This window comes from Megalops cyprinoides, chromosome 13 (genome assembly GCF_013368585.1).
Source record: "Megalops cyprinoides isolate fMegCyp1 chromosome 13, fMegCyp1.pri, whole genome shotgun sequence".
NCBI lineage: Eukaryota > Metazoa > Chordata > Actinopteri > Elopiformes > Megalopidae > Megalops > Megalops cyprinoides.
The window spans coordinates 3,751,436-3,770,000 of NC_050595.1; the positions used below are offsets into that span (position 1 = coordinate 3,751,436).

Sequence of the window (18,565 nt, forward strand, 5' to 3'; positions counted from 1 at the left end):
AATTTGCGGGACGAGTCGGACCCACGGCGGTATCAGCTTTAATAACGCGGACTCCCTCTCTCCTGACAAACATGGGCAAATCAATTAAACCGCTCTGACATTCTGCAGCAGTGCCCGTGTAAATCCAACACCGCCCTCGCCCCCTGTTTTCATTTCATAAAGCCATCAGCAATGAGATGAATTTCTATTTTTATGCCCTCGTTTTTTCAAACGCTCGACAGGCCAGGGCAGTTGTTATCTTTCTAAACACATGTTTTAATAGGTAAAAACAAACATTCTTAACAGCTTTAGCATAATTCACATTATGCCTATTTGCCATTAAGAAAAAAGTGCCTCACAGACCTGAAGCATTGAAAGGGCTGAGAATGTAAACCACGGTGGCCGTGCAGTATATCATAATTTTGCTGATGAGAGCATGAGAGAGGGTAGAGTGTGAAATAATAAATACTGAAGATATTGCATGTAACAGTGATATATTCAGTGAAAACATCAGAGCAGGGAGTAATAACGAGGCCCATGATGAATGCAGTGATGTCTCCACAGCTCCAGCCCTGAGAGGCGGGAGTTCCTGCTGAACCACTGAAGCCCCGGACTGAGCTGACTGAAGGTGGGGTGTGTCAGTTTCGGACCCCTGACCCATCTGGACCGCGGGTGGGGGCAGGGGCTCAGTGATTGGAGGGAGGGGTTACACCGGATCAGCCCAGAAAAGTCTGGTCAGGTAGCTCCAGCTATGCATGAGGAAGAGCGGGCCTTAGGGTAGTGAGTGAGGTCACTTCCTGTCTGGGAGCTGAGTGGCGGGGGTGGTGTCCGTGAGTGACCCGTCCCTGTTGTTTGCCTCTTCCTGTCTCCTGGTACCGATCATCACAAAAATGCACTCCACAACGTCACCTAACTACACACTACAATGTCACCAAACAAGACAAAACACCCAGCAGGGTCACCCAGCTACATACCACAACCTGCAGGGTCACCCAGCTACATACCACAACCCAACCCACATCGAGATCAGCATCAAGCAGCACCCTTACACAAAATGCTGCCAGACCCTGGGGGGGGGAGGGGGGGGGGGGGGTAACTGTCACGCAGCCTGTTACTGCACGACACACCTGCCCTGAGTGCTTCTCTCGGCTTACGTCCCCGACTCGTTAAAGATGGTGGAAATTTCCGCGCGGGTGGAAGGGGACAGCACTGCAGGCGGAGAGGAGCGGTTGCTATGGAGACGCGGCCGTGGAGAGAGCCGGTCTTTCGCGTGGTCACGTGACCTGCTTCCTGCGCGCGGCCAACAGACGCTCCGCAGACCTGAGGACGCGTCACCTCGGCCACAGCGGACGGTAGCCGTGCACACAGCTGTGGTTACTCAGCTTTTACAGGGGTACAGGCCTGCTGCACATCCACCCAAACATCACACTGCTGCACATCCACCCAAACATCACACTGCTGCACGAGACATGGAAAACACACACACACACCCACGCACACACACACACACACAGCGTGGACACGCACACGCACACAGACACACACTGTGTGGACATGCACACATACACACACACACACACACACACACACACACACACACACACACACACACACTGCACAAACACCCTCTCACCCACCTCCACCCAACCACACACACCCCCTCACCCACCTCCACCCACACACACCCACACCTACATACACTCAACACACCTGGAAACTCCGGGCTGCAAGGAGCAGGGGTTGTAGACCGGTGTTTGCGAGCTCAAATCCCAGGTGGATCACTGCTGTTGCACCTTTGAGCCAGGTACTAAACCCTACCTGCATAAGTAAATATCCCGCGGCAGAAATGGCTGATATGTAAGCTATGCAAGTCGCTCTGGATAAGAGCCGCAACGAAAGGATGAGAGAGGAACCCAGAGCTTCCCCTTAGCGTCTCTCTCCTCTGATTCTCTCATCAGTGTCCATCAGACAACCGATACCCCGGCTCCCACGGCTGGCAGTAAAACCGTTCCTGCGCCTTCCCGGTTCGGCCTATTCGCATTCCGAGGGGTATGGAACTCTGGTGTTCAGAAGATCCAATTCTATAACATCTGCTGGAGGGAGGATAAGTGCAGTACTGCACTGGATATCTCGTTATTGTAGAGGGTCTTTGCCTCAGCCCTTCAACATCAGCCCTGCACAGTGCTCCAATCAGACAGCATCACTGGGGTCACCGAGCCTGCCAAAGCACCTCCACGCTAATCAAGGTCCGGCCATTTCCCAATCAGAAATGATTGCCCTCCATTTAAAAGCAAACCCGAGTAAACCGCCTGACGTAAAACCAAAACAAATTACTGTCACATCTGGGCCAAACGCGAAAGGCCAGACTTAAAACAGATATAAATATATATGAATAAATAAGTTTGAAGGAGAGGGGGGGGAAAAAAACTGTCCTACCGAAGCAAATTACGGATCTAATCAGAGCTTTCTGCATGAAGGTACCTGGCTCCCATTTGCATCATAACACGGCGTGCAATATCCATTTCCCAGTTTACTGCTTATTGGAAGTGCAAAGTATGAAAAGCCATTAAGGCCGCAAATGGGAAAGCAATTTGCTGTCACACGTATTCGGCTCTATTAAAGAGCAAAATCTTGTTAACCATTTGGAATTAGAGTCATTTGGCAAAAGGCATTCTGCTGCACTCCTTTAAAATAAGTAATTATGCCTCCCCTCCCTCTCTCCCTCTGTCTTTCACTGGCGAGCGAGGGACGTGGCAGGGGGGGGGGGGACGTGGCGGGGGGGGGGGGCGGGGGGGCAGCAGCCTGAACCAGTGCAGGACACACTCTGCTACACACCGAGACAGACACACTCTGTTACACTAACACAAACATACTGTTACATTCTAGACCAGCACAATGAGATACAGACACGGTCAGAAAACACACACACACTGAAACAGACACACTATCACAAACACTGACCAAGACACACTATCAAAAAAACAATGAATACACACACTGACACTTTGAGACACCTACATATACACAAAGACACAGACACACTCACAGAGACAAACTCTTACACAGACATGAACACACTGACAGACACTCATTAACACAGCCAACACAAAGAGAACAAGCCTACAGACAAACATGCGCACAGTCAAACGCAGGAACACACTCCCTCCTGTCCTGTCTCCGTGACCCCGTCATCAGGGCTAGGGCTCCTTGCTGGCTGTCAGCGATGGACTCTCTGGGAGTAGCAGCCATCTCTCACCCCGCCCCATCACCTGCCTGACTGGGCTCGGTGGACGCGGTCCAGTAAGGTGATTTTCACCGGAACATGGCCGGTCCGTTTGCGCTTTGCCGGATGCTCGATCCCGACCTCTCCTGATTGACCCCCGGAGCCCTGACCGCCGATTCGGTGACGACTTAATTTCCTCCGTAAAACTTCAGCAGGAGATTAAACTGAGGCCTGTGTGTGTAATGACCTGTGTGTGAATACAGCGGGATGATGGTGGCAGGGGTGGTGTTAGTGGGGATGGTGGAGAAGTGAACTATCAAAGAGAAACCCCAGAATCAGCCAGGCTTCATATTAGGCCTGCTTTTGACAGGAAGTTAAAGGTAAGTTCTGAGGAAGGTTCGACTAAAACTCCTCAAAAAGACCTGCAACCGATGCTTCTCTCCTGTTTAAAGGTGTTGTGAGCCAGGAATTTGCAGGGTTGAGCAGCGCACTAAAGAGAGAGAGAAATTACCGTCAGCAAGACAGGTGAAGACAGCCAGAAACACAAACAAAGGAACAGAGAGAGAGACACAGAAGGACAACATGGGAGACAGATGAAAAGAAAAAGAGACAGAGATACAGAGGAAAAGAGAGAGACAGACACAGGAAAAGACAGAGAAACAGACAGAAAAAGACAGATAAAGACAGGAAAAGGCAGAAGAGGAGAAAGAGACAGATGAACAGACACAGACAGACAGACAGAAGAACAGGCAAAGAGACAGACACAGATAGACAGAAGAACAGACAGAAAGACAGACAAAGGAAAAGACAGACAGAAGAACAGGCTAAGAGACAGACAAAGGAAAAGACAGAAGAACAGACAGGCAGGCAGGCAGTGTGTGCTCTCAGTGGGGAGGGGTGGATGTGGGGGCGTTGGGGGGGGGGGTGTGGGTGTACTGGGGGGATGGGGAGTGGGTACGTTGCTGACTCTGTCCTTGTCAAGGCCGCCTCACTGATCCCCCCCCCCCCCCCCCCAACGCACCCCGAGCTCCCAGTCGACCCCCAGCCCCCGGTGTCGGCGTCTTGGCCCGGCCTCATTAACACACACCTCTGACATCATTAAGACGTTTCCAGGAAAATTAATTGAAAAATAAATGAAGAAAAATGTGTTGCAGAATGCCAGAGCGCTCTCCATAAATCACCGGCCGCAGCCCGGAGCCCGGAGCCGGGAGCCGAGAGCCGCGGCTCCCCGTAATGAACTGCCGACTATTTATTTTATCCTGACGCTACAAATTAGAATTCAGACGCGCAGATTATATTAGGGGTGTCTGTCATGCGGAACTGCTGTGGGATGCACAGAGGATTTTAAGAGGAGCACAGGAGGGGGGAGAAGGAAGGACACAAAGTAATTAAAGGCACCGCGAAAAGGACACTAAAGAAGAGGCCCGCTGCAGCAACAAGCGCAGTGCGCTGCTGCGTACGTACACAGGCATAAATATGTCTAACGTTAGCGTTATTGGAGGACAATATTTTACTGTTTTTTAACGGCTTTATGAGCATAAAAGGAATGAACTATTTTTCAGTATGCACTGCCAGGCCTTAAGTTTTGGTAGATATAATCGCGTACAGTAAGTAATCACATCCTAACGAGGCCTTCCTGACCCAACACCTGGCACATGCAAATGTTCGGACTTTCCGCCAGTCCAGACACAATGATGTCACTCCCTGGCACCGGTCCCACCCGACTCTCTCACACTGTCACTGCGACTGCCTGTCAGAGACAAGGGGGCTCTGTGGGTGTGTGTGTGCGCCTGCATGTGTGTGTGTGCCTGTATGTGCGTGTACGTCTGTATGTCTTTAAGTGTATGTAAAACCCACTGGGAACTATATGGATACCTATAAACCACACTGATAACAATCTATTATTTGCAAGCGGTCACACCAGAGATTTTTCATTCAGCTCTCCTGCCAATCAGGTCCTTCCCAGACACTGTATCTCTGCTGTGACATTGCGCCATTATTTAAATCAACGGTGGCTGGTCAGACGCACCATTATTTAAAGCGGCAGAGACTAGTCAAAGGCGGTTTATCACAGAAACACTGTATTAAAAAAATACTGAGATCCCTGCTACAGCCATCACACGTTATAGTAAATCAGAGGTAAGTATAAGCTATTCTGGGTGATTTTTATCTGAGCACAAACAAAAATCATCTCAATGGTCAGGCGTCACGAAAGGTATGATGCTGAAAATGGCACCAGCGTTTGCTGTAAAAGGCCATGCTTAACTGTGGAGCTTCTACTTCTGACAGCCTTTAAAAGTCCCTTCCGTGGTCAAACCAAAATGAGTGAGGTTATCCTGACCCAACACCATCTCTGAGAAAAAGGATAAGGATCTGGGCCCAGGCGCTGACTCAGAGAAACCCCACTTCCACTTTAACAGACAGAATCTGCAGGTAACCCCACCTACACCCCCCCCCCCCCCCCCTTCCCCACAGCCCCCCGGGGGCTCACCTCGAGTTTGTGTCACACGCTGGTGTGAGTCACATGATCAGGGAAAAGGAGGTGGAGCAAAGACACAGAGGAAGCGGATCTCTATGGACCAGACTGCAGCGTCTTGAACGACAGGGTCAAAGAAACAAGGCCCAAATCGCCCCAGCAACCACCATTCAGAATACTGCTGTCTCTGGAGAGCGTGGCGGAGTCGACCCGCTCCAGGACCTTCCCTGTCCTCTGCCTGTGTTCTTCATTAACATATCAAAGCAGATTGTTCTGTCTGTCATTACTGAAGGTACACAGCTTCTGATGTTCTAGCTTCTCATCAGCATTCTTGACGAGGCGTGGTCTAAAACGGAACGTCCACAGACAGCACTCCTCCCGTAACAGACCGGAACCTCGTGGGGAGGGGAATACGACGTCACAATGAAGAGATCTGTGGAACCAGAATGGTGCGACATTCTGAGAATTCCAGAACGTTTCTGTACCATCACTGCAGCGCTATCACCATGAAGGCACGACAAAAATGCAAACAGGCTGCGCATAACAGACAGTCAGAGCCACACAAGGCCCTTCCACTGGCGGAGCTGTGTGGAGGACCGCATGGCCTCGCAGTCAGAAGACAGCAGGAACAGCGCAGTAACAAACAAATAGCAGCAAACAGATTCTTCTTCCGAGAAGTGACTTCAGATCCAAAAGGATGCTGTGGATATGGGCCTGGGAGAGAGGGTTGTGGAAGGGAATCCATTTCCCGTCAAAGGTGAATGGTTTTGTTTTTCCAGGCAAGGATATCTGGAAAAGTTGCGTGTGTCAGTGCAGCGGGTATAACCAGGAAGGTAAAATGCACAGGAAAATCTGTAAGCTGCCATACCCTTGGAGATACAGCTTGAAATTGCGTCTTTGATGGAGAGGGGAACGCTGCCTTCCTGAGGAGCAATGCTGGAGGTTCAGACTGCCAAACACTTTGCGTAATGAAAACGTTCATTAAAAAATGCAAATCAAGGAGACTGCATTTTCTAATTAAATTACATTCACCATGCAGTCAGCCAAACTTCACTGAATCTTAACTTCCAGAGCGCTGGGACCGAAACTCATAAGCTATCCCCCTGGGTGTCCTCCAGTGTTAAATGGTATGTTCAAAGAGGCGTGCGTTTGGTTCCTGCACCTCTGAAAGGCAGCTCTGACGTGTGCTGGATGCAGGAAACGCATTTCAAATGGCACATCGCTGCAGAGAGACCTCCTCCTCCACCACCTCCTCCTCCTCCTCCTCCTCCTCGCATGGACACTTCCTGCTCCTCATTTCCTGCTGCATTAACACCTTCCTCTGAAGACACAAGAACGCCCAGAATCCCAGCGCTGAAATAATCGATGAAAAACCTGTATTTCGCAGCCTTGCTGAAACAATCCGTGAGCTCACAGAAGACTGTTCACAACAGTGGGGCTGGGAGCAGAAAAGACACAGTAGCGTGGAATACGGGTTTAAAACCACCACGGGCTGATCTCTACAACCTGAGGAAAATGTGGTTGGAAGTTTTCATCAATAACAATCATCACGCAATTCTCAGACACACTTTCTTCTCCTACAGTACCTATACATTACAACTCAAGCTCCTAAAACATACATTTTGCCTCCTACTCTATTCTACCCGAAGCTATCTTCCTATCTGTATCCTCCTGTCTGACTTTACACCATCCAGCCGCGCAACGCAACGCACACATATACACACAAAGACACAGAGGCCTGTGATAGGCCATTCCTGTCTGGGTGCTGTGAGACACTGATACCATGCTATGACATCACACCTACATCAACGCACCGGATACACAGGGCAAAGCCGATATGCAAAGAAAATCTCACACATCAAACATAATTTTCTAATACCTGTGCACAGTTACCTGCACACTTACATGAGTAACAACGTATATGCCTATTGTGTTTGGGTGTTTGTGTGTGTGTGTGTGTGCGCACATGTGTGTGTCCATATGTAGCTCCTTGTACTCAGGGCCTGGTGCATGTTTGCTGTGTGCAGGTGCAGCTCCTACACTGAGGACCCGGTGCGTGCTCGCTGTGTGCACTGAGGGCCCGGTGCGTGCTCGCTGTGTACACTGAGGACCCGGTGCGTGCTCGCTGTGTACACTGAGGACCCGGTGCGTGCTCGCTGTGTGCACTGAGGACCCGGTGCGTGCTGCATGCTCGCTGTGTGCACTGAGGACCCGGTGCGTGCTCGCTGTGTACACTGAGGACCCGGTGCGTGCTCGCTGTGTGCACTGAGGACCCGGTGCGTGCTCGCTGTGTGCACTGAGGACCCGGTGTGTGCTGCATGCTCGCTGTGTGCACTGAGGACCCGGTGCGTGCTTGCTGTGTGCACTGAGGACCCGGTGTGTGCTGCATGCTCGCTGTGTGCACTGAGGACCCGGTGCGTGCTCGCTGTGTACACTGAGGACCCGGTGCGTGCTCGCTGTGTGCACTGAGGACCCGGTGCGTGCTGCATGCTCGCTGTGTGCACTGAGGACCCGGTGCGTGCTTGCTGTGTGCACTGAGGACCCGGTGCGTGCTGCATGCTCGCTGTGTGCACTGAGGACCCGGTGCGTGCTTGCTGTGTGCACTGAGGACCCGGTGCGTGCTTGCTGTGTGCACTGAGGACCCGGTGTGTGCTGCATGCTCGCTGTGTGCACTGAGGACCCGGTGCGTGCTTGCTGTGTGCACTGAGGACCCGGTGCGTGCTCGCTGTGTGCACTGAGGACCCGGTGCGTGCTCGCTGTGTGCACTGAGGACCCGGTGCGTGCTTGCTGTGTGCACTGAGGACCCGGTGTGTGCTGCATGCTCGCTGTGTGCACTGAGGACCCGGTGCGTGCTTGCTGTGTGCACTGAGGACCCGGTGCGTGCTCGCTGTGTGCACTGAGGACCCGGTGCGTGCTCGCTGTGTGCACTGAGGGCCCGGTGCGTGCTCGCTGTGTGCACTGAGGGCCCGGTGCGTGCTCGCTGTGTGCACTGAGGACCCGGTGTGTGCTCGCTGTGTGCACACACCACAGTGCAAATGAGCATTGCAGGACTCCTGCGCATGGGGTATGAAAAATGAGAAAGTGCCGAGACCGTGTGTGTTGGGGGGTGGGGGGTGGCGGGAATAATCACTCCTCACCACACCGCATCGCAGCCCGGAACAGCGTGCAGCTCCATGCACAAGAAATACAGTATTGCAGCTCCGCTTCCAGCCTCCACACTGCAAGACATCAAATACAGCCTTCTGCTTTAGTGTGTGTGTGTGTGTGTGTGTGTGTGTGTGTGTGTGTGTGTGTGTGTTCGCACGTGTGCATTTCTGCATGTTTGGGAGGACCAGCTAGCCTAAAAATGCCTTCAGTGTATTCTTTCTGAATGTTCTGAGACATCTCTTCAGAGATGTAGCTCCATATCTGAGTGATATGAAGGAGGAGATGCTGCGGTCTCCATCGGAGGTGCTGAAACAGACGTGCCTCTTTTCTAAAGTTAAAACCCACAAAAAAAAGAAAGGAAAAAAAAAAAACCCCGAAACAAATGTGTTTATTGTTCACTCAGGCCAAACGTGAGGTACAGCAGAACCCCATGCTGTCACAGACAAAGCATATTACACGCCATCACGCCTGAATGAATGACATCCAACCGACAACAGCCGCCGCGCTGCTGCCTGCTGTGTGCCCCGACCAGCCCGCAGTACCCTCTTCTGCCATTAGGTGTCTCTCTTTCACTGTGCAAGCGCGGTGAACTGCGGCCCGCCTCCCCCCACCTCCCCCCGCCACCCCCAGGCCCCTCCCCTCCCGGACTCCCATCTCCACATAATATATACACCATCATTTGAAAATGGCAGCTTTTTGAAAATTCACCTTGATTATCAGACATTAAAAGTGACTTATCCAGCGCTGAGTGTCTGGCTGGGGGGATGACTGCAGACAGCAGAACAATGCGGCCCGCTTGGTATTAACGCCTCGCTGGGGATTGTGGGGAGGGGGGCGGGAGCAGCCCTTTGTTCTCTCCCACATCCAATTATTTTTAACGTGTGCCTCTTTTCGCAACAACAAGAGCGAATTTAATTTTAATGCACTCCAAAAAAGGAAAAAAAAAACCCGGCTATTCTTAAGCAGAAAAGGGGGCTAAGCAGTGGGGGGGGGGGAATTAAGCGTGAGCACATACCCCCCCGCTCACACCACAAGTCAAACGGCTGCAATAACAACTCTGCAGACCCCAACACACACACAGTCTTTGCAAAGCACCTCACCTTTCACACACACAACACTGTCAGAACATTATGTACATAATGCAAACCGGAAGAAAATATGGTCAAATGCAAACACAAATGATCGGGGGGGGGAAAATCAATGAATTAAATATTTAAAAACATCGACACATTTAAAGCAAACACGTGCAACTAAAACGGAAAAGACTGTGGATGAAAGTGTGCCAGTGGCCAAACCAACGAAGGCTTGGTTTGAGTGTGAGAGCGTGTTTTTCTAACTGCACAAGCGGCTCATCTGCGTGCCAGCGAAGCGGCCGGAGTCGTGGGCGTTCCCGGGAGAGGGGGCGCTCAGTGCGGGACGCCCTGTCGTGAACGCTGTGGCATCTCTGATACACACATCCCCTCCTGCCCTTCAGTGGGGCGGCGGTCCGGCGCGCTCCGTCACCAAACGCCGAACCCCGAGCACCTCACCTCACACGGAGAGGAAAAACTGAAACACGTGGGCGGAAGAGGCCGAGACTCAGGCTGTATTAAAAGCAGCTTCTCTTTACGCAGTGGCGGCCATCTTGGCTCCCGGGCGACGCCTCTGCAGCGCGGCAGGAAATGATTCTCTCTCGTCTCGTCGCCAGCGTCGCCGCGCTCGGAGAACTGTCATTTCACCGCGCAGAGAAACCGCACTCTGCCATTCCCACAGCCACACAGACACCTCAACACTCAGCACTCATCAGCACACACATACACAAACGCATGGACATGAGCCATACATTACACACACACACGCACTCACGCACACATACAAACACACGCAGACATCAACACCCCGCACACAAGCACAAGCACACCAAATTAAATTCCAGTCTAGCAGATGACGGCTGAGCGCTGAGTGTGTGTGTGTGTGTGTGTGTGTGAGGCTCACTCTGCAGCACTGTGAAACCAATTCTCTGGAGATGGTGAAATTAAAGAGTGCAGCCCTGGCTGTTTATGGTTTTCACTCTCTTCTGCTCTCAATCAAATGTTTTATTAGCGATCATTCGGCACGGCGTGGCGTTGCACAGAGTGGCACCTCAGCCCGCCCTCGGCTCGGCACGCAGGTAAAAACCCCCCCCCGCCACGGCGCGCTGCAGCCCACCCCAAACCGCGGCTCGCAGGAACCGCTTGTCATTCCAGAAGCTTCCAGAAACCCCCTCCGATCATAGCGTGCGTGTCCGTGGCCTGGGAAATCGGGCGCTGTCTGCAGGGGACAGGAGGAAGAGGGTGACCTGGCAGGAGGCGGGGCTTACTGCGAGCGTACACGAGGAGGTCAAGAACCACTTGAGAAACGGGAGTAGCGGGCTTCAATAAAGCAGGGCGCAGGAGGGTGTCAAAGCAAAAACTCAAAAAATGAAATGAAAATGAAAACCCAGGCAGGGCAGCAAAAGCAATTATTTGCAAAATGGGCAGAGAGACAGAGAGCGCGATGTGAGAGTTGAAGCAGTCCTATCGGTACTGGCCGCGACAGAGGGACAGCACAAACCGAGAGACAGACACAGGGAACCTTCCTCTGGCCAGTGGACGGGGCGCAGACTGGGTCCACTGTACAGGGATAACCCCAGGACCTATGGCCACAAAGGGGAGGTCAGCTGTACCCCTCAGGGTGTGGTAGAGGAGCAGTGGGGTACAGCAAGGTGTGTGAATCAGTGCCTACCTGCTGTCTGGCTGAGCTGTGAAGCACCTTCAGACTGGACACCTCTGTCTTCAGCTTCTCTATCTCCTCCTGTGCCTGCAGATGGGAATAAACACACACACACACACACACACACACACACACACACACATTCACACACACACACAGGCGCGTGCGCATACACACACACACACACAGGCGCGCGCGCGCACACACACACACACACACACACAGGCGCGCGCACACACACATACACAGGCGCGCGCACACACACACACACACACAGGCGCGCGCACACACACATACACAGGCGCGCGCACACACACACACATACACAGGCGCGCGCACACACACACACAGGCGCGCACACACACACACACACACACACACACACACACACAGGCGCGCGCACGCGCGCACACACACACACACACACATACACACACACAGGCGCGCGCACACACACACACACACACACACACACACAGAGAAAAAGGATGAGCAGGTAGACAGGGTACAGCACCTGAAGTCACACAGGAATGTAACAATGAAGCTGTTCAGACAATTATCAAACTCCTAGCTGGATTCCTAGCTTGAAGCTGTCCGTTTCTTCCTTAAAGCTAAAAACTATTTGCTGTCTCATTATGAAAATTCATGCAGGGGCGCGGCCTCTTCAGCACACAGGGGTAGGGAGAGGGAAAGGAGCCTCCATGTCACCTACAGACTGGCTGGGACACTGGGTTGTGCTGTTAATGACTTTGTGACAGAGATGGCAAGTTCAGCCAGATGATATGTCATAGTGTGCACATGTGTGAGTGAGTGTGTGAGTATGCGAGTGTTTGAGTGTGCACGTGTGTATTAGTTTGTTTATGTGAGTGTGTTTATATGTATGCGTGTATCTATGTGCATTCTCAGCACTGTGGGTGACTGAGTGAGTGTGAGTGTGTGTGAGTGTGTTTTAGTGAATGTGTGAGTGTGTTTTAGTGAATGTGTGTGTGCGTTTGCACGTGTGTGTTCTCTCACTCTCTGGCTGGCCTCCTGCGCTTTGTCTTGACGCTCTTTCAGCTGGTCCTGTGTTTCAGAGAGCTCCCTCTGCAGCTCCAGGAGCCTCCTCTCCACCTCCGCTGCCTCCCTGCTCCCCCTCTCGCTCTGCACCGCCTGCAGGGAGCACAGCTCTGCCGACAGCCTGTCCACCTGCAGGGCGGCGACACCCAGGGGAAGAAGCATCAGCACGGCTCCTCCCACAATACCACCCGGCCCCTCCCACAACACCAGCCAGCTCCTCCCACAACACCATCTGGCCTCTCCCACAACACCAGCTGGCTCCTCCTCAGGAACCTGGTCTTGGTATTGACTAACCCTCAGTTTGTTGAACCCTGCCTTGGTAGAAATTAACCCCCAGTGTGTTATAGCATAGCTTTGGTAGAAATGACCCCCCAGTATGTTGAAACCTGGAAGTGGTAGTAAGGAACACCTGTATGCTGAAGCCTGGTCTTGGCAGAGACTAAACCCCATGTGTTGAAGGCTGGTGGGCTGGGTGTTCAGTGCAGCAGTAGGGCTGGTTATAGTGTGTCTCACTAAGGCTGCGTTAAGACTAACTTACCTCAGCACTCTGCTGCTCTTTAAACCCCCTGAGTGCCTCATTCTCCCCCTCCACCTGCACGAGACGACCTTTCACCTCCGAGACCTGCAGGAGAGGGAGCAGGTGTCGCACAAATACCTCCAGCTCTGGTAATACTGAACTCGGCACAGCACGCAGCTGAAATGATTAACCAACACCACAGACACAAAATATCAGTCAGTCATTTTAAAACAGGAAGACATTTCAAAACATTAGCCTCACAAATTTCACCACCCAGCATGCTCTCAGTTCCAATCTCAAGATCTCTGGAGAATAATGGCTCTGCTGAACTGGTGTTACACGATTTTTTTCATTCTGTATTTACCGTTATCTGTTCTATTGGCTGTCGCTCACATGAGGAACGTCCCCATGTAGCTTAAAGAATCAAACATGGCCAAGGCACACTTCCTCCATTATTTATAATGCCTTCATGCTCTTGGCATGTTCAGACTGGAACCCCGATACGGCGTGCTCCATGAAAGTGACGTCTGATTGGACATCCCGCTGGTGGGATGAGGCCGCGAGAGTGGTCGCACGGGCCGAAAACCCACAGGCTTCACAGCAGCGGCTGTAATTTCCACCAAAGGTCAGCGTGCGGGCTCCCCGCTGCGGTCCCCACAACCCAGACCCCTACAGTGCTGTCCCCAGATCAGCCAATCCCAGCGTTTCATATGGAAATTACAGTCCTGCTTGCTATCGGGCCGTATCCCCCCCCCCCACTGTTTGGGCAAATTACACACCTCCCTGCCTCCCAAGACAGCAGAGCCGTCTCTGCCACTGATCTGAGAACAGGAGTGAGACCACAGCTGCAGCCCAGGGCCAGCAGGTTCTCTGATGCAGCCAGTGTGTGCTCCCTGCCACCCTGCTGATGAGCCGGCTGATCTCAGATCAGCTGCTCAGTTCTGCACGGCACGAATCCTCTGTGGTTCTGCACGGCACGGAGAAGTCTGCCCACACTCCTAGCAACAGGTGACACACACGCTGCAAGCCGCTGCCACTGGGCGATATCCCGGGCTGTGATTGGTCCGGCGGTCGCCTTTTCACAGGGGAGGGGGGCGGGGGGACGGTCCTTTGGGTTTCAGCCCAAACCCCCGTGACAGACAGGCGTCTCGCGCACCTCCACGTCACTCAGCAGCAGAGCGGGTCTGTCTCCGTTGTGCCTGCCAGCCTGCCTGTCCTGGAGGGCAGTGTGGTAAACACACACATCCTGCTCTGACTCATGTTTCCCGCTACAGTGGCAACGGAACGCAACACCTGTCTCCCCCTGCACTCTGCACCCTCCAACCCAGGGGCGTCATGACAACCGCATACCCAGATTTTTGACACATGTCCAGCGTTAGGTGGGGGGGGGGGAGGTGCACAGAGAGGCAGGGGACAGAGAGGGCAGTGTTTAATATTCAGATAGACAACAGAGGTCCAGTGTAGACCTGTGTTACAGAGGGAACTGGGCTTGAACTTGGGGCTCCCTTCTCCCCATTACACAGTACGCAAATCCATTTTCCACCTCCCAACCGCTCCCCTCCCCCCATAACGAGGCATCGCCGTGGCACCCCCACGCTCACAGTGATGAACTTTTACACTTGAGCGACATCACTCCTCACACGCGTCCACGTTCACGCCCTTGTCGGAACACACGCTCACCGCCGCTCACCGCCGCCCCCTCCACCTGACCCTGCAGCCACCCTGACCAGAGCGGCTCAACACTGAGCCTCCAGCACAGCCAATAGGAGCAGAGATGTCCGCTCAGGGATGAAGCGCACAAAGGAACGGCCACAGGCCTTTATTTACAATCAATTACATCCCGTCCTCCTCCGGACGTGTCAAAGACCTTCAATCCTCCGCAAGGACGCCGGGAAATTTCCACCGGAACGACACCCACCCACAATACCCGAGTCTGTCGGCTACACGGCGAACATTCATTCTTACTGTTAATGAAAATATTCAAATATCTGAATAAGCACACCAAGCTTGCAGAACACAAAGTGGTTATAATAACCAGAATGTGAAAAACTCCACTCACATTCAATAACATTTCTTAAGTGATACTAAAGCACTACAAAATGCAGGCACACATTCACGCATTTGCATTCATGACCTTTGGGTAACGGTTACTATAAAGCACTACAAAATGCAGACTTGCATTCACATGAGCTTTTACATTTACATTTATTCATTTGGCAGACGCTTTTATCCAAAGCGACTTACATAGGTTACAGTTCTTTACAATGTTATCCATTTATACAGCTGGATATTTACTGAGGCAACTGTGGGTTAAGTACCTTGCCCAAGGGTACAGCAGCAGTGTCCCAGCAGACCCTTTTAACTAAAAGCACTGCAACAGGGCCAGTTTAGTCGTCAGTACCAACAGCATGTTAACAACAAGCACAGAGAGATGACCTGAGAGAAAAACAGCAGCCGGCGGAGGAGAAAGAGAAGGCCCGGAAGCCTGGGGCTGGTAGTAGGCAGCGTACCTGCGCGCGGAGCTCCTCTGCCTGCTTGGCCGTGGAGAGGAGGTCCCTCTGCAGCTGCTGGGTGCGGCTGTGCCCTTTCTGCAGCTCCTGCTGCTCCTCCTGCAGCTCCCTCCGCAGCTGGGAGATCCGCTGCTCCTGGGCGTCCAGCTATCGAGCCGCGACAGGGGGCAGAGGCGGGAGCAGGAGAAAAATCAATCCGCTGTAAAGATCCGCCCGCCCGCCCGCCTGACGCACGAGGAGAGGGAGAGAGAGCCGCCACGCCGGCATCCCCGGCGTCCCCAGCGTCCCCGGTGCCGCGCTGAACCGCGAACCGGGTCTGCCCTGCCACCCCGCTTCCACAACACCACAACACACCGGCAACTGTCGAGTAACACCAGGCAGAATTTATAAAAAATCAAAAACAAAAACACTCCAACGCTTTTAAACGAAACGCCTTTACCTAAAAAAAAAACACCCTCCTTTCGTTGAATTTTATTCCGAATCATGTCTGCGTTGCATTCTCTACATCGGGGTACACCAAACCACGCCGATACTGAGGATGTTTGGCGGTGGAGTCAACAGCGGGTTGGTAAACATCCAAAGTGTAGATTACTGAACAGCGAATCTGGATGCAGACAATCAGAGCACAGAAACGCATTTATTGATCTTTAAACAATTCAAAAACATGATCCTTTTTTGGTCTGAAATACAACTTTCACTTTTGATGAAAAAAAAAAAAAAAAAACTATTTTGTAAACCTCAGTTGGTCAGCATATGAATCTAAGTGTAATAACAATATTCCTGGCCAGAAGGTCAGCCCACTGTGCCAAAAAACACACATTAATAAATCATGACCTAATTAACATGAGACGATTACCTGCAAAACGAGTCCAGACGGACAGGGAGCGAGCGAGAGAGAGAGACACCGAGTGGGACAGAGGAGAAGAGGAGAGAGAGACGGCGACCGGGACGGAGAGAGAGACGGAGAGAGGGACCGATGGAAAGAGGAGAGAGAGAGGGACAGACGGATAAATAAAGGGAAAAGGGATGGACAACAGACCCCTGGTCCCGTTCCAGTCAAACACAGCCGGCAGCGGCTCGGTCCCGGGCTGCGGCTCAGTGCTCGATGGAGAAAGCCCGGGAGAGATCACGGAGGCCCAGGGAAACCCAGAGCGCCGTCCACTCGCCTCATTCATAAAATCCGGAGCGGAGAAGAAGTGGGGCATCCGAAAGAAAAGGGACCCGGTCGTCCGGGTCCTCCCTCTCTCCCCCCCTCGCCGGCGGCAGTCCTCTGACAGGCGCAGCCATCGCTACCCATCCCTTCCTCTTAGCAACGGCCACTGGTGCGTCCCGCTCCTCTCCCGAATTCACACAAAAAAGGGGGGAAAAGTATGGGCACGTTTGCGTTTGCGGGCGTGAAAAGAGCTGTGAATCTCTGCCTTTCTCCGACTGATCCTCGGCGATAACCCCGCCGTTTCCTTCCTTCTCTTCCAGTCTCTCTCTCTCTCCTCTCTTCTCCCCCTCCTAAACTGATCAATACTTCATTTAAATCATGACATTAGCACACTACTACTGGAGAAAAAGGCAGGAGGGAAACACGAAGCTCAATCTATGCTAAACGGCGCGTTAAAGGGGCTTTTCTTTTTGTTTTTGCGCGTCAGAAGAGGAAAAAAACACGTAAGAAAACGATAAGACAAAGGCAGAAATGTATGCAAGTTTTTCAGGGGCTGGATGGTTGTGTCTGAGCTCCCAACCTGAGGAATGATCAATATTTCATTTGAATTCTGGCCGAGGCTCACAATCACAATGTCTGCGGTCTTTTAAACGAAGTGGTCCCATTTTCGGAATAAGCAGCCCCGGTTCTCAAACAGAGAGAGAGCAGTAATTAGACAGATAACGTTATTATTTTAGCCGTTGCCTCCGCCTCCGTTCCTGCCTCTGTAATGGCGTAATATAAATGCACTCTCACGCGTGCCGGCAATCAAAATTAAAACAATCAATGTTTCATTATAGGCACGTTTGATTATGATTGGGCAATATGCTTCCGGGAAATGGGAGGAATGAGTATCACCTGCTCTGAGCAGCAGGCTGGAGAGAGAGCCAGCCTGGCCGTAACGGCACCTGTTTACCAGGGCGCATATTCACCTGGGCGCATATTTAGCTGTGTGCATATTTACCTGGGTGTGTATTTACCTGGGCGGTCTGCGCATCGCGGGCCTGGTGAGAGAGCAATATATCCCGTCTGAGCCTCTGGATGGTGGCATCCCGACGCGCAAGCTGGGCCGTGGCCGAGCGAGGAAGTGCCGAAACAGGAGGGGTGCGTGGGACAGAGGAGAGGAGAGAAGAGGAGAGGAAAGGAGAGAGGGGGATGAGCGACCAGGCGGAGGGAACAGCAACGAGACAGACACCGGCGCTGCAGTCTGCGCTTGCATATGGCCGACTGCCAATGGGAACCAATGAATGAGCCATTAGGCAGACAAGGCTAAAGCTATTGATCTGGGCTCTGCCGCCTCTTTTTAGAGCCAGCTAACTAGCCTGCCTGCCTGCAGGGAGGGGGGTTACCCACTGGACTGGCCCCTCTCCCCCCAGACCCTGTATGCTGAACTGGGAATGGGTCATTACCATTTAGCCTGGTATTGATCTCCTTGATAAGTAACCCTCCCTACAGACACACTCTCTCTCTCTCACACACACACTTGGTTGGACCCCCTGTGTTTAGCGGTAGCTTGCAGCGAGTCACCTCACGCTTATGATTACCGCTGGACGTGGCCCTGCCAGCCAGCTCTGTCTACCGCAGAACAATGGGGAGGGTGTCAGTCACACACACACACACTGAACAGGTACAGAAGACACACTCTGACGAGCGCAGAGATCCAAGGGATGGGGACGCTGTGGGCTGTTCTGACGCCTGTCTGCAGAGCGTACGTTAGCGGCGGCTAACTTAATGA

The 18,565-nt window shown here is 52.5% G+C and overlaps 1 protein-coding gene across 1 annotated transcript in view; it reads right to left on the reverse strand.

The window, feature by feature from the left end:
• Window positions 1-18,565, reverse strand: part of LOC118788242 (polyamine-modulated factor 1-binding protein 1) — a 119,258-nt gene that overhangs the window by 52,415 nt on the left and 48,278 nt on the right. The window contains exons 5-9 of the mRNA XM_036544198.1: window positions 17,811-17,894; window positions 15,639-15,785; window positions 13,150-13,233; window positions 12,570-12,740; window positions 11,568-11,642 (exon numbers count right to left, since the gene is read on the reverse strand). The gene's annotated coding sequence lies outside the window, so the exon portion shown is untranslated. The remainder of the gene's footprint in view (window positions 1-11,567; window positions 11,643-12,569; window positions 12,741-13,149; window positions 13,234-15,638; window positions 15,786-17,810; window positions 17,895-18,565) is intronic.